Source organism: Typopeltis vanoorti, chromosome 17, assembly GCF_054136105.1.
Source record: "Typopeltis vanoorti isolate ZY-2024b chromosome 17, IOZ_Tvanoo_1.0, whole genome shotgun sequence".
Classification (NCBI taxonomy): domain Eukaryota; kingdom Metazoa; phylum Arthropoda; class Arachnida; order Uropygi; family Thelyphonidae; genus Typopeltis; species Typopeltis vanoorti.
This window is the reverse complement of record NC_143565.1, coordinates 88,422,365-88,444,134: the sequence shown is the minus strand read 5'-3', so window position 1 is coordinate 88,444,134 and position 21,770 is coordinate 88,422,365. Positions and strand designations below refer to the sequence as shown.

The window sequence follows — 21,770 nt, the reverse complement described above, 5'->3', positions numbered from 1 at the left end:
CGTGCATGCACACAGACGGCCAAATCTCTAGGGCGGCTGATGGAATAAATTCAATATAGCCTATAGTTAATTTTAAAATATTGACGATGAAATAGGAATGTAATTGTTAAAACTTATAGTGGTGCTAACTTAGAAATATCTTCTTTGGGTTTCATTCTCTATCTCTTTAAAAACCTCACTCAACAAGAAATGTTCATTCAAGCGGACCATAGTTTTGGCCTAGTTTTTTGCTACTAAAAATACACAATTGGGAAAAAAATGGAATTACAATTTTTTTGTTTTTTTTCTAGTACCTGTTATAAAATATACCACCGTCTTTCAGATAGACCTGACAGACAGACAGATCGGAGTTTTTTTCAGAATAATCAAATGAAAAGTTTGAATTTCATTCAGAACTGTGCCAAGAGGAAGAGTCAATGCCAAAATCAAGCTGTGGGGATAATTTGCAAAGTAAAAAAATTCAGCACAATTACCAGAAGGTAATTGTGCTGAATTCATGACAGAATGTGATTTAGGAGATCCTTGTACCTGACCATCTATTGTTAATAATCAGTTATTAGAACTCGTGATTCATAAGGGACCTGTAACACCCCAAAATATAAACTTTATTAAAGATAACAATGGAAGATCATTTTCCACGTAAGACTCTCACCTAATGGTGAAAAAAGTTCAAAGAACTTGGTTAATCTAGTCTGAAAAATCCAATAGTGTATTTTGCTTTTGTTGTAAGCTGTTTGCTTTAAAGAAAAACAACTTAACAGATAGTCAGGGGTTTTCAGATTGGCAACATTTGGCCACTAATTTATCAAGACATGAAACGAGTGTAGAACATATGCAAAATTGTAAAAAGTGGTATGAATTAAAAACACACCCTGACAACAATTGTACAATTAATAAAGAACAGCAACAGTATTTTGAATCTGAAAAAAGACGATGGCAAGCCATCATCAAAATAATCGTTACAATTGTACAATTTTTAGCAGAACAGTGTTTAGCTTTCAGAGGTACAAATAATAAATTATATGAAGCAAATAATGGAAATTTTTTAAAGGCCATAGAAATGTTGGCAAAATTTGACCCTATTATTTCACAGCATGTAAATAACATAACAGATTCTCAAAAATCTCACATTACCCGTCAGTGTAGCATCAGGTGAAAGGAGCTTTTCGAAACTAACTTATAAAAACATATTTAAGAACATCCATGACCCAAGACAGGTTTAGTGATTTAGGATTGCTAGCAATAGAAAAGGATTTGTCTGAAAAATTAGAATTATCAAATGTTATTGATGAATTGGCAAATAAAAAAGCAAGAAGACCAATGTCCTGACATAATGATTGCATCTGTTTGGGAAGTTGTACATTTTGCACCTGTTTGATATAAGTTATACATTCATTGTACTTTTTCTATTTTTATAAAATTAAAATAAATAGCCTACAGCAAATAAAATATTTTATGAATTTTCCTTTGTCAATTAGGCTACATTATACTGTCATAAAAACATACTAATAGTAATATTCCGAGTTATGCTGTAAATTTTTTGCAATCTGCATTATTAGAGTAAGGCTACACTAGTTTTTTTTTTTTTTTTTTTTGAACATGTACAGCAGTGAATAGAACATATGCACAAGAATGGTGATGTTCTGTACAAATTTTTTCTGTTAATGTGGCAATCACCATTCTTGCATATGTTCTATTCACTGCTGTGCATGTTCGAAAAAAAAAAAAAAAAAAATAGTGAAGCCTTACCCTCAAGGGCAGCCAATTATTTCTAGCACGCAGGCATCTAACAGTCTAAAACCGGCCCTGATTAACATAATTTACAATTAAAATATTTCAGAGGCTTACAAAGAGATACTTTTTTAAGAATGTATAAACAGAACCACTTATCTAGCTGTATTTTGCATATTTTTGCAATTTGCTGGCCTGGTTGTCCAGGTGGATACCACACCAACTCACCAACCAACATGTGGGTTTGAAACCGAGCATGGGCATGGATGTTTGTGAATACCTCTAAGTGGGAGATGAATTTTATTAGATGATGTGGGACAGAGCTGAAGTCTTGGAAAAGTTCTGTTTGATAATATCATGGAGGTTTTCAGAGTATGTAAATAAATAATTAAAAATATTTTAAAAAAATTAAACCCACTCACAGTACTAATGTACCATAGGTTTACATTTCATTCGTGGAAGTCAAATTAATGAACTGCATGTGCAATATACAACCCAGCCCCTCCAACCAAACCAAACACTGAAGAGTATTGTAAACAAAACTTCCCTAGTTGAAGAAAATTGTCAAGACTAAATAAACTCTTGGCTGATAGACTGCTGAACTTGCTTACTGGAGACCTGAAGTGGCTAGTGCCTCTCATGAAATGCCATAAATAAATACAGTAACATTATACATAAGTAAAAAAAAAATCTCCAACAGAAAAATAGCAAAAATTCACAAAATAAACTCAGAAATTAAACACACACACAAAAAAAAAACTTTTTTTTCGTTTCAAATTTTAAGGCCTACAATAAACAGGCTAGTGGTCTCATTAGCAATAAAATCATCTATAATTTAAAAATATTCACAAACATCTATGACTATGGTGGGATTCAAACCCATGGCCTGTTTAGTAGAGAATAGATGTTATTCAGATGGCCAACAGAGAACTTGGTTAATGATGTGCATCATTAACTCATATAGGTGACCAGGGTGCCATTTATAGGAACATCTGATCTAGACCTGTTTTTTCTCACAAAACCTCAACTACTGTCTACCTAAATTATTCAAACTCCACTTTGTGTGATTTCTTCCATAGGAGGGTAAGCATTTGGCATTCTCTGACATGTCAGTGAATGCCAAATCTAGAATATTTCTTTATAATCTATTTTGACTCAAGATTTCACACTTTGTGGTATTCATTTGCTATCTTTAAATCTTTCCAAATTCTGATTACCACTCTGGCATCTTGATTATGCTTCAATATTCAAAATGTGTTTCCGACTCTACAGCAAGTTGATGTGATGTATAGAGAGAGAGAGAGAGAGAGAGAGAGAGAGAGTAAAAGAGAAGGAATCTACTAATATATTTTTTGCAGAGATAGAAGTTAGTCTTTAGGAAACTTTTTATTACAGAAAGCAGACCTAGAAAGAATGAAATATGAGAGTTAGGTTTGGTAGGTTAGCAGTTGAACTGTAAATGGAGGCTGATAGCTGCTTTTACATGGTACTGTAGGTTCAGAAAAAATTTAGGTGTGTGTGTGTGGGGGGGGGGGGGGGGGGTGAAGATCTGCTGAATAGCATTCATGAAAGTATCTAGAAAGTACAAATGGAAATCGAACATCTATGAAATAGCAGCCAAAGAGAGAAGGAAAGGGGTGGGGGGGGTGATCTTTTTACTATTGATCCGAGTGTTATCAAAGGTAAGAGGAGATACTTGTCTTTTTGTGAGGAAAGAAAGACAAGAATGTTTTTTGGAAGAACTGAAGGTGACGAGGGTGCATCATCACCACTGAAGGATAATATGGAAATCACTGTTATAGATCTTGAAGCCTGGGATGTTTAAGCAATACAAGGTTCAAATCCACATGGAGAGAAGAGACAGGAAATAAACGTTTTAACTATGTTATTGCCGATGGTCATAATCTTCAGGTTGGTTCAAGCTATAAAAGTATACGAGAGATCTAAAAATAGGAAGTGATGACATGGTCCATTTCGTTATGAGCAAGAGTGTGTTAATGAAAAGAAAAATATATAAGAATGTTTTAAAAACAATCAAAGTCTAGCAGATTTCAGAGATAATGAACTGTGGATTCAAATATACAAATATTATTCAAGAAAAATTGAGTTTCAAAACAAGAACAAAATCTTGAAGATTCAGAAGCAAACTCTCTTCCATAAGTGCAGCATATTGGAAGCATCCCTGATTTCCCTGTCTATCTTTGCATCATCATCATCAGCAGCATTCTGGTCACCTTATATTTGACAGATTAACACCCTCTTTCCATATACTGCTTTCTGTTATCTATTCATCAACTACCTAATCCAAGTCAACAGTTTATATTCCAGTCCTATATCCTCCACTTTCTGCAAGAGCTCTTCATGGAGTATCTTGTCAAATGACTTAAGGTCTACCAATCAATAATTTATCCATTCTCTTTTATCCAACTAAGCTGTAACATTATTATAAAGCATTAGTAGATTGCTTAGACATGATGTCCCTTTATTAAACCCATGCTGTTCTTTGCAAAGTACAGCTTGCTCGTCAACCTATTTCCATGAGTTTTACTAACTTCTCAAAAATCTTCAGTATAGATAGTGATAAGCCAGCAGACAGACACAATACATCAGTTTTTCACTAATATAATGTGGCTATCATAGATTCTTGCCATTTCTATGGGATATTTCCTGAGCTGAGACTCAAATTATACAACCAGGCCAAGGCCCTAACCAGATCAGCTGAACATCCTTTAGTATATGTGTTGATATCCATCTCTGTCCCTACTATCAAATTCTTATTCAAGATATGCAACAGCTCTAAAACCTACTCCTCATGAACCTCAATGTAGTGGTAACATTGTATACCAAGTTGATCGATCTCAGTGGAGTGAGTACTCATTAATCGAATAATCTCATTAGCTTCTGACACTAGAGTACCATTTGCATCCAGTAAAGTTAAGTTATTCTTCTACATTCATTCTTTCTTTTGCTTGCAGCATAATGATAAAATTTTTTTGGATTGCCTTTAGGCTGCATTGCCATTTTTTTTTTTCATACTTCCATTTAGCTTCCTGCACAATACTCATCTCTTTTCTAGCCTGTGCTTTATATATTTCATAACTCATCTCATTCTTATTCTCATGATATTCTTTCCACATCATCTTTTTCTTGGGGATCTCTTGCTTAATAAGGTTACACATCCATTTCACTCCCATCATATTAATTCTTCAAACTCTAGGGATACATTCAGATATTATCTCAATTAAGCACTCTTTCAAAGATTTCCATGCATCACTGACTTTTTTGCCCATTCAGTAACTGATACCATGGCACCAAAGATAGTATTCTCCTAAGCTTGGTATAATTATTTAATATGAGCCACTTAGGAGAATACTCTAATTAAATAATAATTAATTATTATTTATTTAGCTTATTTTATAATATTTTTATTCTGTATAAAGTGAAATTAATATTTTGTATTTTACAGATCAGTGAGTGACCTAGTTTCTGTTTATTTCTGAAAATGTTAATTTTTTCAGAAATTAACAATTTTTTTTTCTTACTACAGGTTCTGTGGATGGGACATTCATTAATTTTTATAACCTTTCATTATTATTTTTTTTGCACTCTTAAGACATTTATCCAGATGTGATTTTTTTTTTTTTTTTAATGACCTAATTCAGAAGTTCCTACAGATATTTTGAAAGCTATTATTGCTTTGCAGAGTTCGCTTAAGACTATATGTGGTGCACCTTTTGAATAACTATATTAAAGAAAATGACAGCAAAATTACATAAATGCTTTCACCGTGAATCAGCTTAAAGCAAAATTCCCCATTACTGACTGAAATACTAGTCGTCACCATCTTTTCTAATAATAGTACTTTATGAAACAAATATTAAAATTGATAACATCTGTCTTCTCAACCTGAAGAAACATGCACAATATAGATTCATATTCCTAATGTGAAATACATAGTTAATTCATAGTTAAGTGAACAGTTCAAAAATAAGCTGTAATCAGAAATATTTGTTTTCAGTTTGCCAAATAGTTGGAATAGCTGTCCTGGCTGGCTAAGCGAGTTAACTCACCTGTTCTCCAACCACATAGTTAATTCTCACAAGAGAATTATTAACTACCTACAGTTGGCCCATGAAGAACGCGGGTTTGAACTGCATGGATCCACTTATATGCAGTGTTTTTAATAAATATACTGGAAAATTTTTTAGAGATTTCGACAATAAAAAAATTAAGTAAAAGTTAGGTATGTCATGAATGCATAAAATATCTGTAGATACTAGTCTATTTTATCATTTACTACCATAAAATATGCACAAATCTACTATAAAAAAAGTTAAAATTTATCAAAACTTACAAACACAGCCACATATGGCCATTTGCAGTTGAGAGAAATGTAAACAAACTTAAAGATGTGGTATTAAATCAGAACTGCATAAAATAACTTATTAATTAGCATAAAATAAAAAAATTACACTGATTAATTTTCATTAGTGTATAAGGCTAGGCTACTGTGAAGCAATAATTACATCGACTGCACTAATCTACCATAAAGGCAGTCATATTGCTGCTACTTCATTATCAACGCATGAATTGTTATACTTGTAAATAAATATGAATAATTTCTTTCTTTTTTTTTTTTTTTTGCATTATCTTTTCATTTTTGATGTCTAGTGTTAGTAATACATATAACATCTACAGTGTTTTGTATCATATAAGACAATACTAAGGTGACAGACAGATTCATCTTGTAAACAGATGACGTAAACTTACGTATTGATAAATACAGTATATTACTGTAAATGTATTTTCACTTCTTGTGATTTTCTTTAATGACATCTTCTTTTCTCTAGTTTACTTTATTGTAAGAATATATTATATAATACATACATACCATACAAAATGTGTTCTTCTTCAACCTTTTGGTTCAGTCCGCTGCTGGACGAAGGTCTCCCCCATGGTTTTCCAGACCACTCGGTTTTCTGCCTCTCCCATCCATCTCACTCCTGCAATTTGTTCCAGCTCATCCATCCACCTTCTTCTTGGTCTTCCTCCATCCATTGGTCTTCACTCTGCCATTTTTCTAGTCCATCTCCCGTCACTGCATCTGGCAAGCCCCATCTCCACTTAGCCTGTTTAAGGTATTTTACAATATCCATGACACCTGTTTGAGATCTTATCCAGGTATTTGTCTTCCTATCTCTTAATGTTATTTTTAGCATACTTCTCTTCATGCGATGTTGTGTTGTTCTCAGCTTTTTGTTTAGAGCTTCTGTTAAAAGTCCATGTTTCTCTTCCGTATGTTAGAACAGGAAGTGTGCACTGGTCGAAGGCTTTGCTTTTTTAGAACGTCTCTCATTTTCCCATAAACTATCCATCCAAGGTGAATTCTTCATTCAATCTCTTTTCTTTGGCAATCCACAAAGGATAATAATTGGCCCAAATATACACATGAAGTAACTTGTTTTATTTCATGGTTTTCAACTTTGACAGTTCTATGGTTTATGTATTTATTCATCATTATTTTTATTTTTTCACTATTTATTTTTAATCCAATTACTCTGGAGGCTTCATTTAGCTGATTTAGCCTTTCTTCCAGATCTTCAAGATTATCTGCTATTAGGACAACATCATCTGCAAATTTCAGATGATGCAGCCTTTCTCCATTTATGTTTATTCCTTTTGTTTCCCAATCAAGTCTTGTAAATAATTTGGGAGACATGGTGTTAGCTTGCCGGATACCTTTTTGTATTGGTATCCGGCTGTTTTTCACAGTTTTTATATAATTTTAATTACAGAAGTTGCATTATTGTAAATATGTTTTTAGTGTTTCAGTATATGGTTTCTCAGGTCCCTGGGTTTCAAGTGCTTTTTTGTAGTCTATATAGGCCAGATATAAGGGTTTATTGTATTCAATTGATTTTCAATGAACTGTCTTAATGTGTGAATATGGTCTCAAAGTATTGTAATTCTTCCTAAATCCAGCTTGTTCACAGGATTGCATTTCCTCTAGTTTAGACTTTATTCTATTATTTATAATTTTTGCGAAGACTTTATATATGGTGGGGAGAAGGCTTATAGGTCTAGTTTTTAATTTCTTCCTTATTCCCCTTTTTTAAAAAATTAATATTAGAAGTGAATTGTTCCAATTTTTTTGAATTTTTCTCTGTTTTTAAGCATTTATTAAATAGTTTAGTCAGCTGTTTGATGACAGGGCTTCCTCCCAGTTTTAAGAAGTCTACCATAATTCCATCTCTCCTGGGGCCTTTCCATTCTTCATTTCCTGCAGTGTCATTTCCACTTCACCTTGTAAGATCTGAGGGCATCGCATTTTTCCTCACACAAGTTATCCATAGATGATTCTTGGATGTCTCGGTCTTTGTCTTCATAGAGTTCAGTATAAAATTCCTGAATTCTTTTGATTATTGCATCTCTATTTTTTATAAGTTCATAATTTTTTTCCTCTTACAGCAGCTATTTCCTTTGTTCCAAATGATAATGTTCGTCTTAGGACCTTCATATGACTATTGTTTTCTATTGTTTCTTTAATTTTCCTAGTATTATATGATCTAATTTCATGTTTCATCTTTTTATGTATAATTTTACAAATTTCCGCATATCCTATTTTATTGGTGTCATTCAAATCTCTTTTCATATCTCTTTTTTCTTCATCAGATCTAAGGTTTCCTGTCTTAGTTTTCCCTCTCTTTGGTGCCTTTTTATACCTCCTATTTCTAGTGCACAATTCAAGATAGATTTCATTAGGATTTCATTAGCATTATCGATGGTAGTAACTGTGTTTAACTTTTTTAGTTCATTTTTAAGTGATTCTCTGTGACAGCTTTTATTGTGGTACAGGTTTTGTAGCTTCACTAAATTGGACTTTTTTCTTATGAGCTTATTTCATTCTCATTTTTTGTTGATCCATACTTTTGCCCTTACTAGTCTGTGGTCACTTCCATAGAGAGCCAATTAACACAAAATGTGTTAATCAATTGTTTATGTTTGTGTTAAGGCTTCCAGTCAAACAGTAGGCTATTAGTAGTTAGTTTTTGGGGGGAGTCAAAAGTTATACACGGATTTTTGAACCATACAGGGGTCAGCACTCCTACCCCCCCTTGTTGTTCAAGGGTCAACTGTATTTCACTTTGGGAGCATCTACCCCCCCCCCCCCCGAGTCAAGAAGACTCGTATTTCAGCTATATATGGGAATTTTGCTTTAAGCTGATTTACATCATGAAAGGATGTGTAATTTTACAGTCGTTTTCTTTTATATAATTATTCAGAAGTGCACATACATTCTTAATCTAGCCCTGTAAAACAATAAGAGATACTTCAAAATCTCCTTACTATGGAGGAGAAATGGAGTCAGTTGCAAAATACAAAGGTATCCTATAACTGAAAGCACCTAATTTTCTGAATTAGTTTATTAAAAAAAAAAAAAAAAATACAATCACCTCTGGATGAGTGTCTTCAATGAAAGGTTACAAAAATAAACATTCTTAAATTTGCCCTTACTTCCTAACCACCGTGTCATAGTTCTATAAAAAAATTAATACTTTGTCTACAGAACCTATAGTATCTTAAAAAAAGTTAATCAAAAAATCTTTTGATTAATAAAATTTGAATATATAAATATATTCAGAAAGATACTATATTTTCTAAAATATTTATTATTTTACATTTGTTTTTCATATGCATGTGCATTATTACAATGTTATTTAAATTTTCTAGTAAAGAATTTTCCCACAATGAATTGTGTGGATGTGTGACATTCATATTTTATTAATGCACATGCATGTGGGATGTTTTATGTACAAAAAAATAAATAAATAAATAAATTCAGAAATGTATTTCTAAAAAGTTCAGAATCAGGCAAACAAGTCACCAGTTAAAAACTACCAAAGATTATATATATATAATGGCTGTTTTAATTAGTAAAAAAAAATTCAAACAGTCATAGCACCATAACTGTTCAGCATCAGATACATATATTTATACAGTCGACTCTCACTATAATAAACTGCCAAAACATTTTGACCAAGTCTCACAGGCACAATGTAGTGAAAAAGCATATTCATTATAGCAAACTATCCATTATAACAAACCTAGTTTTATTTTTTTATTTTTTTGTTGAAAGTTTATTTTTCACTTGGTTAAACTATAATAAATTTATTTTAATCCTTTATCCAATTGTGAGCAAATAAAGTTTGCACTTGAAAGTACCTTCAGGATTGGGGGTAAGGTGGTACATCACCGGGAAACTCGTTGCAAAGGTGGAGCAAGCTAACATCACTCCTATCTCAGTATCTCCCATAATGCAAAAACACATCTCCTTGCGGATATGTATAATGTCATGCATTAAGGGAAGGGCCACTTTCCAGACTAGTTTCGACCTTTAATTAGGCCTCTTCAGTGGGAGCCAGGCCCAAGTCGAGATACCAGGCAGAAGCATTAGCAAGGTCATCTCTACCTATAGGAGTTGCCAAACGGTGTGCCACCTTTTTATTAAATTACTCTGGATTTAGAGAAAGATTTTGAAAGTTTATTTTTCACTTGGTTAGACTATAATAAATTTAGTTTAATCCTTTATCCAAGTGTGAGCAAACAAAGTTTGCGCCTGAAAGTATCTTCAGGATTGAGGTAAGGTGGTACAACACAGGGCAACTCGTTGCAAAGGTGGAGCAAGCTAACATCACTCCTATCTCAGTATTTCCCATAATGCAAAACACATCTCCTTGCAGATATGTATAATGTTATGCATTAAGGGAAGGGCCACTTCCCAGACTAGTTTCGACCTTTATTGAGGTCTCTTCAGTGGGAGCCAGGCCCAAGTGGAGATACCAGGCAGAAAAAAATTAGCAAGGTCATCTCTACCTATTCTACACCGTTTGGCAACTCCTATAGATAGAGATGACCTTGCTAATGCTTCTGCCTGGTACCTTCCACTTGGGCCTGGCTCCCACTGAGAAGAGACCTCAATAAAGGTCGAAACTAGTCTGGGAAGTGGCCCTTCCCTTAATGCATAACATTATATATATATATATATATATATATATATATATATATATATATATATATATATATATATATATCTGCAAGGAGATGTGTTTTGCATTATGGGAGATACTGAGATAGGAGTGATGTTAGCTCCACCTTTGCAATGAGTTTCCCAGTGTTGTACCACCTTACCCCAATCCTGAAGATACTTTCAGGCACAAACTTTGTTTGCTCACACTTGGATAAAGGATTAAACTAAATTTATTCTAGTTTTATTTATGATTTCTCTATAGTGAGAGTTGAGTGCATAAAGTGAAATTTTATTAGAAAAGATGTCTGCTATGAGCTCTGATACTGAATAGTTATTAAGTTGAAATTGTTAAAAATTCAAAAAATAAAAATGCAACATGCTTACTGTTTTCTTCTTGTGAACAGGAGTTTCCTTTTTCGCTATAAAAGAAAATATATGAATTTAAATTTGAGGTAAAAACATTTTTTACAAAAAAAAAAAAAAAAAAAAAAAAAAAAAAAAAAAAAAAAAAAAAAAAAAAGTTACCCGAGTACTTACTCCTGCTTTGCTCACTCTGTAGTCATCATCTCCACCCATATTTTCATGAGTGGAAAATATGACATCACTAATGCTAGTGTCATTATGGGTAGTAATATTTGTTCTGAATATTATTATTACACTGCCATTTCCAAGAACTCATCACAGGAGGGAGGCTTAATCCTCCATCTACACAGTATGTTGCTATCCACCAACTATGACATCTGCTGCCCACAATAATATATATTTTTTTTACTGTTAATTGTATGTGTTCTTTGTTCTTTGGCTGATATTCTTGTTGGAAAACTGGAAGATGGGAAAGCTGGAGTTTTTCCATCTCACGGGAAGAGAAAAGCCCTTTTACCTCCATATCAGCTAAGCTAACCTTCAATTGAAAAAAAAACCATATAAAAGATTCCTCTCATCATGACCAGAATTAACCTTAGTCTCTTCCAATCAAAGGGTTAATGTTTTATCATTCTTTTAACTGCACTGTGAAAGCATTTTTCTTCTTTTCAAGATAATGGCACTGGCCAACACTGATTTCAGTACTAGATCTTCACTGATACCACCACAAGCTTAGCCCGAAACATTATGTATGCTCATGGTCCAGAAATCAAATAAATCAGTACCTGGCATAAGCCTAAGATCAGTTGTTTTTAGATACAAAAAGAGAAAAAGAATTATATAACATGAAAACAGGAGTTGTATAACAAAAACCTAGAGTACTTTTCTAGAATATAATTCACATTTAGTGTTTATTTTTTATATTTTCCTTGAAGAATAGTAAATTAATATTCAGGTTTAACATTATTAAAAAAAAAAAATAAAAAAACAGATCACATAAAAAAAGTTGCAAAATTAAAAATGTTAAAAACACATAGGAACCCAGAAAATCTAAGGCAGGGGGTCGCCAACTTCTTTGACCATCGACCCCTTCAAGAGTTTCTTGACTTTTTATAGACCCCCCTCTATTTTACTATTACGTAATTATAATAGGACAAGCAAAAAAGACACTTATGTGAGTTTTTAGATTGTTTATTTTATAGTTACATTGTTTATTGTATGTATAATATAGTACATATATTATTATATTACTATTACTACTACTATTACTATCACTAGTAATATCACTGGTATTACTACCAGTCCTGCTCAACTCTTCAACATAGAGAAGTTTAGTTCGTGAATGAATAATGATTGAATTATAATATGTATGTTGATGAATTTTAGAATATTAACGCTCACTTGTATGTCGATGCGCAAAAAATAAGACTGGGATCGAATACATGTAAGTATAAGTAAATAAGAACCGCGCACGTGTTGCCAATCTCGCTCCCCGCCCGTGCCGGCCAGGCAGGAACCACAACATCCGTTTATTGGTAAATACGTCATTATGGCCTCCATAACTATTTTCATGACCTTGCTCCATCTTACAGGTCCTATTCATGTCCATGTTCCCACGATTCACTCTTAATTGCATCATTGTCATTCAGGATGGAGATAATCCATCCTGATAATCCATTCGGTTAATTTTTCAAGTTAACCGAATTAAATATTACCCGTACAATGATGCCTTATATTTTTCTATCGACCCCCAGGGGTCGATAGAAAAATATAAGACACTTTGGCGACCACTGATCCAAGGAATATCCTTAGTTGAAAATGATGCAAAAAATTTCAAAAGCTTTAGTAGTGCTTTTGTGATTTAGCTTATTTAGTCAACAATTTTTTTTTAATTCAAAAACAACTAAAAACCTAATTAAATAATGATTAATATGTTAATGAAGTCCAACTAATATTAAATATCAATTTCATACGTATGAACCATTTTTGAGAAAGATATTGATGTTAGAGAGATTAAATATGAATCAATAGCAAATTAATAGGTAACAGTACAAAAAGTTAAACTAAAGAAAGTCAAGTCATCCTTCCTATCTTCCTGAAGAAAATCAGACTCTACTACAGATCTCACAAATTCTACTTGTGCCACATTATTTTATTTTATATAAACATGCTTCTAATTTGTACCAGTTCCACAGGTACAAAGATTGTGGGCTCTCTTGGTTAGAGTTTTAATAATGCCATACTGTTGAGAGGGGTAGTGGTGGGAGAGTTTGTGAATGTATCTACCTGTGTAAGTTTTTTATATACAGTGAAGGAAAGGTTACCATCTGGAAGGCGTGTTACTAAGGTGTCTAAGGAAGGGTAAAATATTGTTATTTTCCTTTTCTATCGTAAACTGGATTCTCGGTTGTAGGCTGTTGAGGTGATTGAGGAAGGAGTCTAATGTGTCTGGGCTATGAGACCAAATAGTGAACACATCATCTACATATCTTAGCCAGATAGAAGGTTTGAGATGGGGCTGAGTCTATGGATCATTTTTCAAAATTTTCCATTGACTTTTGCCTCTTGCCAATTTTCAAAAATTGGCAAGAGGGAGTGAAAACCCATAGCAGTTCCCTCTATCTGTTTGTAAATTTTGTTCTTCCAAGATAACCAGAATTGATGGCAAAGGAAAAGAGATCTAAGATATCAGAAGGAAAAACATTTGTTAAAAGAGAATTGAACTGTCAAAACAACTGGAGTGCTGTATATATTCCATTAGGCCTCCAACATAATGTCACAATGTTCATTAGTAGGGTTTCAGCTTAAATTATTTTAATTGCATTCATCTTAGTTTTGCTACTGTTTTTTTACATACCAATGTTAATATGTTTCTTTCTCCCATCCCCTCCCCGATAAAAATCATAAAACCATAAAATCACATAATTCCTTCAAACCTTGCCTTCCTCAATTCAAAAGCAATGGTAAATTCATAACAAAATATTTTCTAAATTAGTTAAAGCAGCCTCATCTCAAACACTGGCTCCCTCTTCTGCTACAAACAGCATGTCTTCTTCAAGCTATTGCTCACATGCTATAAGTCTCATATCCATCATGAAATGAAGTGTTATTCTTCTATTTGGGAAGGCGTGCAAAACTTCCTGAAAAATCCAAAACCTGCCCTACAAAGAGTGATTGAATTGATTAATAGCTTAATAGATGCTGAAGTTTCAGTTCCATGAACAACGTTTCATCAGCTGACATCCATAGTCACAAGACTCGTTGTGGGGAAGTGTACCTTGGATAATGTGAAGTCTATCATACCATAAACTCATCCACTGTGAAATCTGACAATCCTTTCAGGCAATGCATTCCATGCTCCTACCACTTTCAATGCAAAAAAAAAACTTATTTCTTACCTTCTCTTACTATTCCTTTTGCAATTTCCAGAGACAGTGCCCATCCTTTTTCCTTCCCCCAAGATGTGTTTTACAAAGTTGAAATAGTCAATGATGGTAAGAGATGAGTTGTTTTGTTTTCTTTGTCTAATTTTGGATATCATTTTGTATAGTCAAAATCAGCTAGTGAAAGAAAAAAATCTATAGATACCAGGTGATTCAAAGCTTGAAGCATGAATAAATGAGTAAGATAAGAAAAAGTAATTTCGTGAGTGACTTGAAAGTGGTGAATAAGTTTTTTTTCAGACTTGATAATTTTTCTGATATATCTTTGATATACTGATTGTTACAGACTCTTGCTTTAGTTAAAATTATGGGAATTTGTGTGTGTGTGTGTGTGTGTGTGTGTGTGTGTGTGTGTGTGTGTGTGTGTGTGCGTGCGCGCGCGTGCACGCATGCATGCAGCGGTGATATTAATGCATGGACAATTGAGATCCTATTATGCCATGTGCCTAAGATTTAGGCAGCAAAAACGGGGAAAAAAAATTATAGAAAAAACATACAAAAAAATTAAATAAATGAACATTTCCATAATAGCAGCATAAAAATACATTTTCTGATTCGAAGTTATTATACACACTGATTCTGAATAAAAAAATTTTCATGCACTCTGTGTTGGATAAAATCTATCTGATGTATATGGCTCAAGCTACAATCATAAGACACAAAAAAATAAATCACCTCCTTTTTCACTATTAAGCACAAATGCCTGTAGTGTCTCTCTCTCTGTTTTCAAAGATCACCTAGCCATCTTTTTCTTGGTCTTACTCTATTTCTTCTTCCCTTTGATATTCAGTTCTTTACTTTCATTGCCTATATATTATCCTGCATTCTTTCTACATGATTGTTCCATTCTTCTTTCCATTTTTGGATCCCATCATTTAAAAAATACATACCATTCCCAAATAATGTGGCAGTTTGGATATGGACTATAATTTAAAGGAGTGTTAGTGCTCACACTGTGGAAAGATAATCAGTCTACAGTCAGAGAAAGAATGTGCAAGATAATGACTGTGACCTAGGTCAACCTCATCAAGAATTCTTTTCTTTGTAGTTACTGGATTATCTTCAACTATCTAGATTTCCTTGCTTATTTCTGTAACATAATAACAAACCTCAGAGCAGATTGTTACCTCCTTGTCATGGTAGAAAGATTTTATGTATGTGTGTGAATTCCACTCACGAAAGGTTGATTACAAACCTATAATACATTTGTACCATGAGTGGTTAAGGATTCCACTCCCTCCATTTTAATCAATTCTACATTTTTTTTTTTTTTTTACATAGTCTGGAAACCTTGCTCTAGAGACCAAACATGGAACTTTTTCAGGCCACTTCAGGCCTCCAATAAGCGGAGCAGTGGGCTCACACCAGGCAATGAAATTCATCTTCCACCTAAAGAGCAGGCTTGCTAGCAAACCAGGCCAGCCAGACCTGGATATTCCTAAGATCCTGAGAGTAATGAGTTTTATACTCTTGTAGTTCTCCAAGCACTAAGATCAAACAGAAGGTTCCAAATGAAATGTAATCCAAGAAGATCTCATTAGCTGACTGAGCAGAAGAACAGGGATCTCCTGTTCATCTACTTAGTCAGCTAATGAGTGATTCATTCTAAATTATGGAGACAACTACCATGTTTTAGTAATAACTTCAGCTTAATATAAACCAAAATAATCACCCAATGCTTCCATCTTCATATCATTGTCATCAATCTGGAGTACACACACATACACAACTTGACAAATATGCTTGCTCATAGCAAGATTTTGTCAGTTGGCAAGTAGCTGTAAACTGAATGTTTTTTATTTAATAAAAAATAACTTCCTAAACAAAATCTTTTTTTTTTTTAATTTTAAGAAAATGCCTAAGAATATGTATAATATAAAGGGCCATTCTAGTAACAAAAAAATTATACTCTCCAAAAAATCAAAATTGTTCTTACTGTTCTTCCTATTCTTATTATTTATTGACTTCTTAGAATGGTTCTCATGCTGGAATTGTTCTTCAAATAACTATACAGCACCATTAATTACTTCATGGAACTCCTACTGATCTCCATTAGAATATATTAAAAAATGGAGTTGGAATAGAGGACATGGATGAGTATATTTTTTTTTTTTTTTTCTATAGCAAATAGAATTTTGGATAATTTGTCAAGCTATTTGACTACACACACACACACACACACACAAAACAAGCTATGATACAGTACATATAGCATCTTACCACTACTGGCCTGATCTCTGGTGAAAATAAAAAAAAAAACCTAATACATCAAAGTTAGAGTCCTGTTATCTGATTGGTTAGAAATTACTGACAAATAAATCAGAATAAAAAAGAGTTTTGATGGTGACTAACTCATGAAATGAGAGCTAAATTACTGCTTAGAGTCCTTCTTCAGGGCTCTAAACAGTAATTTAGCTCTCATTTCATATGCATTTAAAAAAAAAATACGAAAACAATCCATTGTTTTCAGCTGGTGGAAACTAAAGAAGGAATTTGCTGCAGAACTTGATCAGAAGTTATACAGGCTGAACATCAAGAATACCTGTGAATAATTTTTAGCCAAACAGATAACAAGCTCTAACTTTGATGTATTAGGGTTTTTCCAACTAGAGATCAGGACAGTAGTGATAATGGCTGACCAAATTAGTGCAACTTTAGCATATTATGTGCACTGTAACATAACTTGTCTCTTTGTGTATGTATGTAGACTGATGACCTTGATATGAAGGTCAAAACATCGGGTGATTATTTTGGTTTATATTAAATTGAAGTTATTACTACAACACAGGAGTTGTCTCTATCACTTATAATGGATGGATGCTGATCACCACGTAACCATGAAAGAAAGGATGTTGTTCTATATGATAATTCAGCAGGTGAAAATAATGCATTTACTTTGCAGCCTGTAATGTTTGGACTCTTATAAACATACTGTTGACTGACCTGAAAGACGGGCTGCTTTCATTGCATGTGAGCTGAAGAACTTCACATCAATGAAGCTGCCCTTTCTGAAACTTCCATCTCCAGCTTTGGAAGTTTCAGAAAGGACAGCTTCATTATAAATATTGTAAATAAGTCTACCAACCTGATTACCAGCAAAAAGTCTAAGAAACTTTGAGATTAGCTTGATTAAAATGACAGGGAAATCCAGCTTCTGATCAGTAAGTGGAAAGCTGGCAGAATCCATGATGGCAAAATGATTCCAATAACTCTGAGTCTGAAAAGGACCGAAGACATTCTTCTTGGCAGCATCTAAGACTAAATTTCAATATAAAATGCAATATAACTGATGTTCTGGCAATCAATGTAGAGTATGCCAAACTTGAATGAAGTATGCTAGTCAGTAACAATCAAATTCTCTTCTTATATCTTCACAATAATCACAGACAGGTCTCTAATAGGCATTAGACCAGCAGACTGAAAGAAACTCTTACTGGAATGAACTAACATAGGTAGGGATTAGGATATTGTGTCTGTATCCTTCAGAGGAAAGAGCAAACCTATGTGGTGCTAGGCAGCACTTTGTTTACTGAAAGCTTGTAGTTGTAGGCCAAAAACAATGTCTAGAATCCAGAGCAGAAACCCAATGTGAGTGATGTTTTTAAAGTTACAACATATATCATAGAGAGATCCAACATCGCTAGCCAGAATACTGGACCAAACCTAATGGTAACTGTAGAAGGTCAACAAGTGAATAATCTTTCTACTATTATTCTATCAGACTAAATGGAGTGCTAGTAGTGAAATGTGTATGTCATGGGGAACACTGCTAAGACCACTATATGCAGAGAAGTTGGGTCTGGTGCTGATAATCTGATTATCTAACGAGAATCTGATTCTGCATATTCTATTACTCTTGCAATTTCATCTCAAAATAAGAACTATAAAATATCAAGCAAAGAGATTACATACATCAATTGTAAATGTGGTCTTAGTACCAACCTTAATAACGCTCTTTTCCATCTCCGATCTGGAAAAGCGGCAAGTTTTCCTAACAGTACATTTCAACTTCTTCAAGCATTACTCGTATCAGTTTTTCCAGTTGCGCACTCTGACCCTTTTCGTAGCAAAGGTAGTATCTATGTAGATGATTAATATATCACATCAGATAACTTACAACCAGACCCCCCCCCCCCATCTTCTTTGGCTCTACCTCATTCTAGTACATTCAATTGCTGTCTCTATCACTCTCATATGCTGGCATTCAAAATTTCCCCTTCTTTAAATGTTAATTTTCTCAGTACAACTTTCATAGCAGTGAGTTATTATTCTCGGCAATTTTAATGTTCACAACTTCAACTGCACAGATCCATAGGCAGAGATATCAACATAATTTCTATCATAACTGATCATACACAAACTGTCCATGATAATCTGAACAACTCCCCAAAGACCATTTCTTCCTTAATAGCAATCTTTTAAGTAAACTAAGGATGTTATTTGTTCTTCTTCTCCTTTATGCAATTGAATATGCAATCTAGTCTTGATTTCTTCTCCTCTGAAGCAAAATTTACTGCCACTCTCATCCATGTGTTGTCTAGTATTATAAAAGTGTCAAGTGGATTGGTCTATATGATTTCTATTACTCATTTCCTTGGTAGGATTATTGTCTTCAATCTCCTGATCCAAACTGTTCTTCGATGGGGTTCTGAAAATCTTGTTAACCCCTTAACGCACTCAACCGAGTTAACTCGTGTCCAAGAAAATTAATTTTTTCCACGCACCCGAGTTAATACGTGTGACTGTGAATTTTGGTTTCCCATATAAATAAAACCGAATATACATGCTAGACAATTTTTAAGTTATATTTATTATCCTATCATGGATAGTGATCAAGTCTGGTTATTTAGTTCAGAAGATGAAAGTGGGAACCCTTCGAGGCCATAAAACAATTTCTACATTTTTCAAATAATGATGAATTTAATCCAGCAAATCACCCTCACCCAAAGGAAATTGGCAGAAAAATGACTGCTTTCTGATTTTTAATTGGTGCATTAAGGGGTTAATTACAGTTCTAGTAAAATGCAACCCCATTTTCACAAAAATCTTTTCTTCAAGTTTTGCTTTTGGGAATCTTCGACTAAATCTCTGCACAAGATGAGAATTCTCTTCTTCGAGACAATTCTTACTACAATCTTTCTAGGTAAATATATAACAAATATTGACTCTCAACATTCCAAAAACTAGGTTTTCACTTTCACTCAAAGTATTATGTTAATTCTATACAAATTTCAAATCTGTCTGCTTATTGAATACTGTTCTCACTATTAGGGTGGTGCCGCAAAAAGTTCCCTAAAAATACTGGACTCAAACCCAGAAGATAACAATTAAGCTGAATGGCACATGCCTGAACAATTCACTTCACTCTTTTTCACACAGATGTTCAGTTTCTACTGTCTACATTTTCTACAAATATTTCCATGGCATCAGCAATTCTCCAGCTCTCAAATCTGTTAAAACATGTGCAACAGGTATTCAGCACTCTCACAGTCCAAACTCACTGAACAATTTTTTCTTCATTCATTTCTTCTATTGTTATATTTTGGGATAGTCTTCCCTATTACATCATCAAATTCCTGATATGCAAGCTCAAGTGATGTACAGAATACAATGACAATACTACATGAAAAGTTTCTTATTACTAACTTCTATTGACAACTTTCCTTCAAATTAGTCTGTTATCTATCAGGACTTCAATAATGTCAGATCTTATTTATTATTATCATTATCTTTCTTCTCTTCTAAAGCACTTTCAACTACATCAGTCCATCTAGATCTTGATCCTATCCCCTCCCATTTTTCTAAACTTCCTTTTCCCAATTTGTTTAAAGTGACCATATCATCTGACATTAGCTCTGCACACAGATTCTTGAATGCTAAAAATGTAAGTTTCTTCTTATATATCTTCATTTTGAATGTGATGCTGCCATATATTCACTTTCCTAATTTTTCTCACAACTCTAATAACCCCCATCTACATACGAACCAAATGCTGGTAAAGTCTCTGTAGTCTCACCAACTATTGGAAAGCTCATGTATTTAGTGAAATAAATATTAAATTTAAATGCATTGCTTGTTGATGCTTACTGATATAAGCCAAAAGCATATTCTGTCAAAGACTGATTAACATAAATAATTCTGGTTAAATTTAAAAAGACAATTAAGAAAGGTGGTACAATGCTGAAGTATATCAAGAAAGTACTATTAATTGGAATCAACATTTGAGTTGAAAAAATAGAACTACAAATCAGATTTAATCTATATTCAGAATAAAACATTCTCATTCATATTTCCATTTATATACAAAAACATTAAAAAAAAAGAGAATTTTACTTACTCTCGACCTTTTGATGCCGTTGAAGACTTTTTTCGAGAGGAAGTGCTGGTGCCCTGTATGAAGAGCAAACTGATACAACCTGAGCTGTTTGCCCAAATAAAATGAGGCTCAATTTTATAAACATCTTTTATATAATAATAGAAATAAAGTCAATTTAATTTTTATTTCAACAGTATACCAATGATAATAAATAGATAAAAAAATTACATAAAAAATAAAAATAATAGTGGATTTTCCCTTCTATAATCAAAGGGAAAACATCTCACTTGATAGATATGCCACTGAGAAAACAACATGAAGTTAAGCAATGGTGTAAGAAAATCTATATAATGTGCATTTCAACAGGGAAAATAGTGCTTTGCATTTTTTCATGACGTGTTTCATAGCCAAGATATGCTCAAATATCTGCCAAATCTTCAATGATTTTAGACTATGCATAATTTGACATCTTAAATCAATTGACCATTGTGTTTCTCTCATTCTGCCATACTGACAACTACTGAATAGCTTTTCTAGTATTCTTAGTGCCTGCCTACTCTCTGCTTCATACTTTCTATAGCTGACTCTCATTATAGCAAATATCACTATAACAAACTACCAAAATGTCCCAGCCAATGTTTAACAGATACGATGCTATTTTAAAACATATTCACTATAGGAAACTATCCACTATAACATTACTGTGATAGCTAAGGATTTAGCTATCACAGTAATGTTATACCACCTTAGAATGAGACCAACTAACTCACCTTCAGTTGCTATTGTAATGTGCTTTTATAAATGTTCTTTTGCATTCTAGACAGGATTCAAAACAGTCTTTCCAGTCAAAGAACAATGTTTGCAGATCCATTTGTTTCATGCAGAAGTC

General features: G+C 33.4%; 1 long non-coding RNA gene across 1 annotated transcript in view; it reads right to left on the bottom strand.

The window, feature by feature from the left end:
• The window catches only part of LOC150097611 (uncharacterized), a 31,507-nt gene extending 10,481 nt beyond the window's left edge, over positions 1-21,026 (bottom strand). The window contains exons 1-2 of the long non-coding RNA XR_016549650.1: positions 20,903-21,026; positions 11,144-11,178 (exon numbers count right to left, since the gene is read on the bottom strand). This is a non-coding gene — a long non-coding RNA (uncharacterized LOC150097611). The remainder of the gene's footprint in view (positions 1-11,143; positions 11,179-20,902) is intronic.
• Between the last annotated feature and the right edge of the window lie 744 nt (positions 21,027-21,770).